This window comes from Chinchilla lanigera, unplaced genomic scaffold, assembly GCF_000276665.1.
Source record: "Chinchilla lanigera isolate Chin_1 unplaced genomic scaffold, ChiLan1.0 scaffold00028, whole genome shotgun sequence".
Lineage (NCBI taxonomy): Eukaryota > Metazoa > Chordata > Mammalia > Rodentia > Chinchillidae > Chinchilla > Chinchilla lanigera.
Window position 1 is genome coordinate 4,390,739 of NW_004955429.1, and position 6,958 is coordinate 4,397,696.

Sequence of the window (6,958 nt, forward strand, 5' to 3'; positions counted from 1 at the left end):
CAGTTTGACAACATACAGGCAAAAGTTCTAATACAAAACTATCAATTATAAAACACCTAGGAATAAGCTTACTAAAAAATAGAAACAACATGAAAAAAAGTATAAAAATTCAATGTGGCTAGACAAAGAAGACAAACAGCTGGAGAGGAAAATCTATGTTCATGGGTAAAAGACCAAAATATCCTATCCTTATTTATTATTTTCACCCTTATGAATCCTAAAAATGAATTATTTCCTAATGAGTTCATCCATTTAATATGATTTCAATTAAAATTTTAATGGGATTCTTTGAAATGATTAATCAAAGAAGAACAGCCTAGGATCAAACCAGAAAAATATCACTAAAAGGAGGCTTGTTTTAATACATGCATCCTAATGCAGAGTGCAGGGTAAATATTCTATTCCAATCCTGATCTTCTTCTGTCATCCAGACTCAGCTCTCCCATTGCCTGGTAGACCCTGAAGTCTAGCAAGTTTGAAAATCAACATAGCTAACACTCTCCTCCCACAATTGCTGTAGTGCGAACAGTGGGCTCACCAGTCAGATGGTTTTGGAAACTGTCTAGGGGATCTGTCTCTTCCATCCCACTGTCCAGCTCTGGCTGCAACCTGGCCTGCAGTGTCTGGACTCTACTTTCTGCTCCATACCCAAGTCCGCAGCAGCAGCAGCAGCCGCGCCCCCACCACACTGCACAGGACTTGTCACCCTGAAGAGCCCCCTGTCACATCACTCCTCTAATCTCATGCTCCAAAACCATTAAAGCACTGAACTGTTTAACACACATAAACTAAACCCTTTAGTGTGGCACTTACAAAAGGTCATAGTCTTTTGCCCTCTGCCTGTCTTCTTAGCTTTCTCTCTCATTAAGCTTCTTTCTTGGTAATTAAAAGACCTTTGTTATTTTTATCAAGAGCAGTTTTACTGGTATTGCAGAGAAATTAATGAAAAGAAAAGGTGAGGTCCATCTAGGCTACTAAGAAACCTGACATGAAGAAAAGGGAAAACTGGAATGACTACTCCAGGGTAAATCCGTGACTTGCTGTGTGACCGGCTTCCCCATTTGATCCCCAGTCAATCAACATTACCTAAGCTTGGGGGCTGGGGATTTAGCCAGCGGCACAGCACCTGCCTGGCAAATGCAAGGTCCTGAGTTCAATTCCCAGTACCAGAAAAAAAAAAAAATTACCTAAGCTACTATGCTTGTTGTAATCTTATTGGTTCAGCATAGTTCTGTCCCACCTCACACCCACCTTGTGATTTCCCATTGGATCAATATGACCAAAGCGACTATACTTGTAATCTTATTAGTTAATTATAGTTCTGTCCCACCTTGCACCTACCTCACCTCCTGGCGTTGCTCAATAAAACACCCCTGAGAAGCAAGGTCAGTGGGTAACCCATTTCCCAGGCCCCTTTCTGTTTCTCTTAGACAGAAGCTTTCTTTCTCTTAATAAATTCTTCCTACTCTCAAAAGAAAAAGAAATTAATAAATGAATACTAAAGTGTATATGTGAAAAAAAGTATATGTGCAAATGAAAATAATCTAGGATAGTCAAAGCAATTTTATTTATGTTTTTATTTATTTATTTATTGAGACAGGGCCTCTCTATGTAGTTCAGGCTGGCCTTGAACTCACTGTGTGGTCCACCCCAGTGTCAAACTCCAGGTGATCCTCCTGCCTCGGCCTCCCGAAAGTGGTGGGATTACTGACATGGAACACCACACCCAGCTCCTTCAGAGGGATCTTGAAAGGGAACAACAAAATAGAAGTACTGCCACTATCTCATTCTAAGACTCGCTATAAAACTCGCATAATCAAGACAGCATATTTCTGTTATCTCAACAGAAATAGATCTACAGAACAAAATGCCCAGTCCAGACTTCTGGGAAGATGGTGGAGTGGTGAGCAGTGGAGAAACAGCCTCTCCAAGATTTGGTATCCAGACACTGGAACACAGCAAGGTGAGGAAGAGAATGAGGCGGGAAGTGGGTCCCCAGGACCCAGCAAGGATCAGAAGTGAGAACTGAAGCCCACAAGAAGAGTGAAGAGAGAGGCCTCAACGCAGAAGGAGGAGGGGGCGAGTGACACGCTCTACCTGAGCCCGACTCACTGCGGGGGAGCGGCGGCTTGAACCTGCAGGTGCATGGTGACTACTGGTGACCTCAGAGGAAACACGCCAGCGGAACAGAGCAGTGCACATAGCTGACTGCAGTTGCTGGTAAATTATTCGGGTTTAGTATACTGTGAAAAAAACAGCACGGTACTGGCCAAAAACAGACCCAAGGATCAATGGAACAGATTAGAAGATGCAGAAACGACTCCAGACACACTCAGCCATCTTATCTTTAACAAAGGTGCCAAACACGTTCACTGGAAGAAAGACATCCTCTTTAACAAATGGTGCTGTAAAAACTGGCTTTCCATATGCCAAAGAGGAAAACTAGATCCACATCTCTCACCAGGCACTAAACTAAAGTTGAAATGGATCAAAGACCAAATATCAAGACAGAAACATTAAATCTGCTGCAAGGGAAAGTAGCTAGAACTCTTAAAGACACAGATGTAGGCAAAGACTTCATAAACAAAATGCTGATCATTCAGGAACTCACAAAAAATCAACAACTGGGATCTCATCTTATTGAAAAGCTTTTGCTCAGAAAAAGAAACCACAAACAGAATGAAGAGACAACCCACAGTGTGAGAAAAACATTTTGCCAGCTGTTCTTCAAAGGACTAATATCTAGAATATATAAAGAACTAAAAACAATCAGACCCCTCCCCCTTTAAAGGCCCAATCTAAAAATGGGCATCTGAAATGTAAAGAGTAAAACTATGAATAGACACTTCTTAGATAAAGGAGAAACGACAAATAAATTTATGAAAAAATGTTCAACATCACTGATCATTTGAAAGATGCAAATTAAAACAACACTGAGATTTCATCTCACTCCAGAAAAAATGGCTATTATCAAGAAATCAACCAATAACCAATGCCGGAGAGGCTGTGGGGGTAAAAGGAACACTTCTCCACGGTTGGTTGGAGTGTAGACTGGTGCAACCACTGTGGAAATTAGCGTGGAGATCCTCAAAAAACTGGGACTAAAGATCCCATTTGACCCAACTATTCCCCTTCTAGGTATCTTCATGAAAGAATTAAAAACATAATACTATAGTGATATATGCATACCCAAGTGGCATGTTTATAGTGGCACAGTTTATAATAGCCAAGTCTTAGAAATAACCCAAAAGCCATCAATGGTGAATGGATAAAGATGTAATTTTTTTTATACAACAGAGTACTACTCAGCCATAAAGAAGGATAAGCTTGAGACATTCCTAGCTAAATGGATGCACCTCAAGAGTATACTTTTAAGTAAGATAAATTGGACACAAAAGTTTAAATACCACATTGTTTCTGTGGTGTGAGAAATCAAAAGTGTAAATAAGGACCAAAATGTATAATAGATATTGGGAAACAGGAAGAAAATGTTCAAATGGGAAGGGGCAAAGGGAGGGGAGAGAGGGAAAAGAAGGAAGGAACAAGAAAAAAAGACAATAAAAGGAAAAGGTAAAAACAAAACCTTCTTTTTTTTTTTTTTTTTTTTTTTTTTTGAGACAGGGTCTTTCTATGCAGTTCAGGCTGGCCTTGAGCTCACTTTGTAGCCCAGGCTGTCCTTGAACTCACAAAGATCCTCCTGCCTCAGCCTCCTGAGTGCTGGGATTACAGGTGTGTGCCACCACGCCCGGCTCGGAAATAAAACTTTCTTAAATAAGAAGGGGAAGAGGGGTGTAAGGGAGTTGGGGAGGGGATAAAAGAAGAAACAAGGTATATCATGAAAAGATACAAATTCCTTGTGATGAATTATATGTATCTATATAATATATATTCCTTGTGATCATTATATATATCTAAAATGTACCAATAAAAAAAGAGCTTCATTGTAGAGCTAAGTACAGTGGTACATGACTGTAATCCTACTGCTTGGGAGGCTGAGGCAAAAGGGTTTCGAGTTTGAGGCCAGTTTGGGCTACAAAGTGAGACTTTATCTCAGGAAAACAAACAGCAAACCTTTGTTTGGGAGTCCTCACTTTCTAGGAGCCAAGATTGAGTGTAAGGTGGACTGTTGCATTTTGTGAAACAATTCAATATCAATTCTGACTTTATAATTTTGTAAAATTCGTTTACTCAAAAAAAAAAGTTTTTCCTCTTCCTCTCCCTGACCCTCTTATGGATGTCATAAATCATTCTCTGTGGAATGGGGCCCTTGTGTTAGTCTCAAGATGCTCCGTTGGTCCCTTATAGGAACTGCAGAGCCATATTCTAAAGTTTCTGTCGATTTCTTCAAACCCATGTGTTTATGAGGCAGAGAAGGAACTTTCAGTGGTTTTATTTCCTAGATCCAATGCCATTAACCTGTCATTGTTTTTACTCTATTTTTGTGCAACATTACCCCACTGGCAATGTGCCTACTTTTAAATATGACTTGTTTCAAAAGCTAGAGCTTGTTCCTTGAAGAAGTCAGCCCTAATGAATTATAATTTTAAAAGCTTTCCTATATAAAAAAATGCTATAATTTCATTTATTATTATAGTTCATGTTTAAAGGTAATTATAATGACAAGCAGACATGCCAAAGGACTAAGGGATTATATTCTATGCCATCTGAGTGTCATGAACTACTCCATGTAGCTCACAAAAGCAGACTTTGACCATTTGCCAAAAATTAAGATCATGTAAATCCCTTCCCAAATGAGCATGACAGATAACAATTGTGTTTTCCATTCCTTTGATATATAGCTGTGCCTGGGCCATAATGCTGTGATACCACATGACATTTTATGTTAGACGTTAAATAAAAATTAGCAGATGTTTATATTAGAACTACATGCTAGCACTTGTGAATATAAATTCAAAAAGTCTCAAGGACAGGAGAGCCCAAAGATTGCCTAAGTTCAAGATCCATGGTCGCCTCAGAGGAAAACTCACCTGTTGCCCTGGTTGCTTCTGCCATGTGCTGTGTGTGTGGTGATTCCCTGCCTATGCAATACACCAGGAATGCTCTTCCTGTATATTATAAATATTATAACTCTGAAGCCTTTCATTTTTTTTTCATGTCAGACAGGTAATGTGCCAACATCATAACAAGGTTTGAGGGAGGCACATCTCATGCAGATGGCATGAACACCCAATCATCATGCTCATGAACCGAAGGATCTCTGAAGCCTTTCATGTTGTTTTCTGTGCTTGATTCTTTTTCCTTCATTAACTCATTTCTAAGCTTTTCTTCTTTCTCATCAAAGAAACCTATAGTCCTTTTAATATCAACATCTATTAGGTACTTCAAGCACAGCTCGAATGGATTAAATGAATTAGAGATAGCATGTGTTCAGTATTCTATTGCAATAAGAGCCAAGATTTTTCCTTCTTTCACTTGTGACTCACTCAGCCTAATAGCTTGTTGTTAAGAGATACAAAGAAAATATAGTCTCTGAAAAAATACAAAATCTGTCACTGTCACTTATTTCTGTATTCAGATAGATCCTAATACTCAGCTTTCAATATTTCCTCCATAATTAATAGGAATAATAAATGTTCTCCATGAATCAAACATTATATGCTTCTTGTACTGATGCACTAAAAATTTTAAAAATTGTTTTTGCATTGTGCTGTGCTAAAATTTTTCAAAAAATATTCAAGGATGTAAGATCAATCTTAACCCCTCTGCTGAGCATCTAATCCCATTCATCACAGTTTGTTTATACTTTCCTGACAGTGAATGTGGATGTGATTCAGACTTACTTTCCTTGCCTAATTTTAAGCTCTGTTAAACATTTCACGAAATGAGAACAGATGGCTGTACAGAAAAGGAGAACATTTGGAAACCTGGTTTGTGCTAGCATTTTGACCTTTGCCAGGTGAGAGCAGAATTTGAACTCCTAACCAGTATAATTTAATACACCCTAAAAGTTTATGTGGTCCTTTTCTCTTTTGCTTCCAAATAAAATTTAAAATTCTAGCTATTATATATAAAAACATAAGGAAAGCACATGAAAAGAGGGTTCTACATCAATAGCTATAATTAAAACACAATGTGACATCACTATATGCTTATCAGAATGCTGCAATAAAAAATAATAGTAATGTTAAATTCTAGCAGGGATGCAGAGAAACTGGATCACTCACACACACTGCTGGGGGGAATATAAAAGTGTACAGTCATTCTCAAAAACACTTTGGCACTCTCTTTTAAAACCTGTAGTGAGGGGTGGGGATATAGCACAGTGGCACAGTGCCTGCCTGGCAAGTGTGAAGTCCTGAGTTCGATTCCCGGTACCAAAAACCTGTAAGTACCATATGAGCCAGCAAGTACACCCATGAGGATTTATTCCAGAAAACTGAAAATATATGTTGTTGAGAAAATCTGCACACAGTGTTTTGTAGAGCTTTATTTATAACACCCTAAAACTGGGAACCAGATGTCCTTCAATGGGTAAATGGATGAATAGGTACATCCATGGCATGGAATATTCCTCAGCAATAAAAAAGGAACAAACTACTGATAGTTACAGAAACCTGGCTGATCTCTAGAGAATGATTCTGAGTGAAAAACATAATCCCTGCTAGGCATGGTGGCACATGCCTTTAATCCCAGCACTTGGGAGGTTGAGGCAGGAGGATCATTGTGAGTTTGAGGCCAGCCTGGGCTACAAAGTCAGTTCAAGGCCAGCCTGAACTGCATAGATAAATCCTGTCTCAAAAAGACAAAATAATAATAATAACTTTAAAATCCATAAAGTAAATATAACAGTGTTTGCCAAATGTGGTGGCACATGCCTGTAGTCTCAGCACTTATGAGGCTGAGGCAAGAGGATCACCACATTCCTGAGGCCAGCCTGGGTTACAAAGAATTCAAGGCCAGCCTGAACTACATCATGAGACCCTGTCTCAAAAAAAAA